Source organism: Quercus suber, unplaced genomic scaffold (assembly GCF_002906115.3).
Source record: "Quercus suber isolate HL8 unplaced genomic scaffold, Cork oak 2.0 scaffold_460, whole genome shotgun sequence".
NCBI lineage: Eukaryota > Viridiplantae > Streptophyta > Magnoliopsida > Fagales > Fagaceae > Quercus > Quercus suber.
Window position 1 is genome coordinate 195,778 of NW_027069911.1, and position 5,652 is coordinate 201,429.

A 5,652-nucleotide genomic window follows, 5' to 3' on the forward strand; every position below is an offset into this window, starting at 1 on the left:
TTTCTTTTACTTCTTGAGAGTTTTCCCCATTATTCTTTTTTCTTTTTTCTTTTTTCTTTTTTAATTTTTGAATACTTATTTTCAATACCCATTCTCCTCGCGATACTTTTTCTCAACCTAACTTCTCCTTAGTACAATACAATCCTCTTTGTAACAAAAAATATATATATATATATATATATTTTATATCAAATGAAATCACGTCATCCATGTCAAAATCCAATAAACAAGATACATATGTTAAAAAATAAAAATAAAAATAAAAATAAAAAAAAACTACCCACTAACACATGTTTTTCATTTATTAGTAAATTACTTTTTTTTACTAACATGTCTTACAATTATTGAATTTTGATACCACTGACATGATATCATTTGATATCAAATATCTTCTACTTTGTAACATCTCAGGTTTCATAAAAGAAAAAAGAAAAAAAAAAGGTTAGATTTTTTGCTCCCACATCCCCACCTACCCAAATTGTTCCCCAACACATATCGTCTCAACCTCTCACTCTCTTGGCCCGTCAACTAAGTGGTCCTCTCCACTATTTTCTTTTTCATTTTCTCACAAACACAACACTACTCTCTACCTCTCTCTTTCACTCTCTCACCGGTGCTCATCTCACTGCCACCTTCACCATTTTTCTAGCAAGGTTTATTGGAAAACTCCACAGGAAAAAAAGTTAAGGCTCACTCATCTCTATTATTTGAGGTAAAAACTCCTAATCTTTTGATGGATTTTATACTTTTGCTTGAGGTTCTTTTAATCTAAGCTTTGGAAGTGATATTCATGTGTTTTATATGTATGGGTTTTTGATTTGGTGGACTTATTTGATGAGTGAGTTCATGGTTTTACAAATAGTGGCTATCTAAGTTTTATTTATGGTGGAAATTTAGGGGTTTTGAGTTATATTATGTGATATTTGGTAAATCAATTTTTTTCCATTGCTATTGGGTTGATTTGGAGCTAGTTGAAGATATATATTGTTTGTCTTGGAGCTAGTTAAAGATTTATTATTGGATATATCTGCTAAATGTTCAACAAAAGTCCTCCAAAAGCAATTGATGTATGTGTGTTGGGACAATCAAATAGATGAACTAGCATAAACTATATGATGGCCCACGGGTCACTAAGCTGCATCATTAATTTGTGTATTTCTATTTTATAATTTTTATTTATGAAAATTGTTACTTGGAATGTGGATTTCTGCTATGTGCAGAATGGGGTCCGCTAACTATCGATTTTTGTTACTTGATTGTTAGGGTTCTCTACTGGTAGATAGGTGCCTTTTGAAACTTTGAAGACTAGAAGTGAATAACTGCATTTGCTTAAAAGCCATCAATTGTTAAAATAGAAATTGAAGTCAAGAAAATTGCATAATATGCTATTTAGTGAGATATACTACCATTAAAATTAGAGGTGTCAATGTTCGACCCAACCCGCGAATACGACACGAACCTGACATGGGTTTTTTCGAGTTAGGGTTGGGTCTTAATGGGTTTGGGTCATAAACGGGTTGACTTGAAAGCGACACACAGGAAATGTGTCATAAGCGGGTCAACTCACGTAACTCGCAATAGACACGTTTGACACGCCAATTTATTTGTGTCAACCCAAAATGACCCACTTAACACAACCCGTTTAACTTGTATAACAAATAAATATTTATTTTATTTTAGATTTGTCAAATATCTTTTATATTCAATATATATTTTAAATTTAAAAAGAAAAGTGAGTAATTATAAAAATTTACAAGGGATATAATTGAAAATTAAAACTTTACAGACCTTAGAACTACTAATACTTTTTTTTTTTGGGGCATAGAACTTACACAAATGAAATTGGATGAGCTTGTGGAAGATGTTATGAATTTGGACATCAACAAAGAATCTATGAATGATAATCGTGATCATTGTCAGGATTAGTCTACTATTTGCTCAAATTTTTTCAATATTAATACTTAGCATTTGGCGAGTTCCAAGAATATTATATTTTTGCTGAACTATGCTATTTTATTTTTGTTAAACTTTGTTATTTTGAATTTGGGTTAAAGTGTATGCACTTCTTTTGGAGTGTAAATAACTTATTTCTAGATGAATGTTATATTTTTGTTGAACTATATTATTTTGAATGTGGGTTGAAGACTTGAAGTGTATGCATTGCTTTTTGGAATGTAAAAAAAATTATTTCTAGATAGATGTTATATTTAATATTATGCAGGTTGAAATAGGTTGTGTTACATTCTTGTCAACCTAACATGACTCGTTTATTAAGTGTGTCAAATGGGTTGGGTCAGGTCAACCCGCCTTATTAACAGATCAGGTTAGGGTTGAAGGATCATGACACGATTATTAAATGGGTCGAGTTAGGTTGAGCCATTTAGTCGAATACCCCTACTTCGACACGACACGAACCAAACACGCTAACCCGAATTGCCACCCCTACCTAAGAGTATTCTGCTGTAAGGCACCTATTCCTGCTACCTGCATTGGCTTTGGAATAATTCATTCCTTCGAAATTCCCAAGGCATTAAAAGTTGGGAGAGGTAAAATAATAGTGGATGCACCAGTGTCTACCAATGCCCTTTTGATTCGAGATGCTCCCAAAAAGGTTGTGACATATAAAGGTCTATTGCCATCAACAGCTAGATTAACTAGATCTTTTGTTAGAAAAGGTGACTAAATCTCTTACTTCCTGGTATGCCACTTGCATCAAACTTCCTTCAACATCAGCCACTTCATGATTCATTTCCATCACCCTAGTTAAGGCTTGGGCTACTTCTCTTCTAGCCATGGGTCTAAGACCTATTCCTTCAAGAAAGGATTGTATTTTATCCTCCTACTAGATTCTCGTTACCATTTCTTCATCTACCAGTGGTGATGGTATTAAGCTACTGCTAGCCATGTTCTCTGCTTCTTCTTCCATAGGATCCTCATGACCTATGAAGAAAGTCATTGCCACCTTTGGTCTATGCATCCTTGGGTTAGCTCTCTTCCTAGCTTTGATAATCAAATCTCCCTTGGCTACCCTATCATGGAAGATATTCCTCAAAGCTACAATAAAATGGATTTTGTTTTTCCTCTTCTATAGGTTAATGCTTACATTCAGGCAACGTCACTAGACCATCTTTCACCCAAGCTTCTAGGATGCTATACAACTCTTCAGTGGACACAGTAAAAGGAGGGGGAGTGCCACCTTTGTCCCTCTTCTTTCCTTTGGCCACCTTCTTAGGTTCTTCTGTCATAGCAACCTCCACCTTCTTGTTTTCTCTCCTCCACGGTTGTCTAGGAGCACTCACAATTTGTGAATTTGAACCTTTTGAAGGCTTCCTTACAGATATACTTGTTCTCCTTGTAGCTTCCACAAGCCTTGTAAAACTAGAGATCTAAAGATTCTCTAAGTAAGACCAATATTCATACAACATACCCGCGATACAAACATCCAACAGCCTTTCTTCCTCCATAAAATCATAACACAGTAAAGAGAGATCTCGAAACCTACGAATATACTCTAGCAATCCCTCAGACACCCTTTGCTTCTCATGATGTAGATCTGACAACGTGAGCTTTTTCTCCAAAGTAAAGAACTTTTTCATGAACTGCATTGCCAAATCATTCCAAATTAGAACTGACCCTGGTTCAAGATTGGTATACCTCTTTAAGCCTCAACTCATGGTCGTGAGAGTGAGTTGTTAGCTACATACCACCTGATATGCTCTCTAGTGTTCCCTGTTATGCCATCATACTTAAGGAATATAGGAGGTGTGTAGTTAGCACGGTAAGGTTTCCAACTATTTCTTTAGAATAAAGAGCCTGGTACCAACATAAACAACACTTTCCATCTTCTTGGCTTCAAATAGAATAGCATGTATGTCATCCCTAGTCAGATAAGGAAACCCCCGAGGACCTTGAGGAGCCTGAGGTATAGTTGTCTCCTAACGTAAGGACTGAAGCTCTGCCCACATAGCAGCTTAAGAACGTTGAAGGTCTTCAATGGTAGCCATCATCTCCCTACTCTCACAATGAGTAGTCCCACCCAAAGATTCTGCGCCTTCATAATGCATGGATATATGATTTGTACTTGGTTCTCACCCACACCAATTAGTATCCTAGTAACCACCTTCTTCCTACAACCATTGTCCAGTTAAGTGTTAGATTCATATTTTCTTTAGGATTTCATATAACACTTCAACGCCAACATGAAATACTCTATGAGATCCAAATATATATATATATATATATAGCATCCATAGAAATCTCTACTCGTAGGACATAGCAACCTATAGCATGTACTCACTATTAGAAATTTAATCTAATATTTATTTAATATCCAAGGATTTTCCTACCTGTAAGCCATAGAAAGAATACAATAGGTTTATCTGCTAAATGTTCAACAAAAGTCCTCCAAAAGCAATTGATGTATGTGTGTTGGGACAATCAAATAGATGAACTAGCATAAACTATATGATGGCCCACGGGTCACTAAGCTGCATCATTAATTTGTGTATTTCTATTTTATAATTTTTATTTATGAAAATTGTTACTTGGAATGTGGATTTCTGCTATGTGCAGAATGGGGTCCGCTAACTATCGATTTTTGTTACTTGATTGTTAGGGTTCTCTACTGGTAGATAGGTGCCTTTTGAAACTTTGAAGACTAGAAGTGAATAACTGCATTTGCTTAAAAGCCATCAATTGTTAAAATAGAAATTGAAGTCAAGAAAAGTGCATAATATGCTATTCAGTGAGATATACTACCATTAAAATTAGAGGTGTCAATGTTCGACCCAACCCGTGAACACGACACGAACCTGACATGGGTTTTTCGGGTTAGGGTTGGGTCTTAATGGGTTTGGGTCATAAACGGGTTGACTTGAAAGCGACACGACAGGAAATGTGTCATAAGCGGGTCAACTCACGTAACTCGCAATAGACACGTTTGACACGCCAATTTATTTGTGTCAACCCAAAATGACCCACTTAACACAACCCGTTTAACTTGTATAACAAATAAATATTTATTTTATTTTAGATTTGTCAAATATCTTTTATATTCAATATATATTTTAAATTTAAAAAGAAAAGTGAGTAATTATAAAAATTTACAAGGGATATAATTGAAAATTAAAACTTTACAGACCTTAGAACTACTAATACTTCTCTTTTTTTTTTGGGCATAGAACTTACACAAATGAAATTGGATGAGCTTGTGGAAGATGTTATGAATTTGGACATCAACAAAGAATTTATGAATGATAATCGTGATCATTGTCAGAATTAGTCTACTATTTGCTCAATTTTTTTCAATATTAATACTTAGCATTTGGCGAGTTCCAAGAATATTATATTTTTGCTGAACTATGTTATTTTATTTTTGTTAAACTTTGTTATTTTGAATTTGGGTTGAAGTGTATGCACTTCTTTTGGAGTGTAAAGAACTTATTTCTAGATGAATATTATATTTTTGTTGAAATATATTATTTTGAATGTGGGTTGAAGACTTGAAGTGTATGCGTTGCTTTTTGGAATGTAAAAAAAAAATTATTTCTAGATGGATGTTATATTTAATATTATGCAGGTTGAAATATGTTGTGTTACATTCTTGTCAACCTAACATGACTCGTTTATTAAGTGTGTCAAATGGGTTGGGTC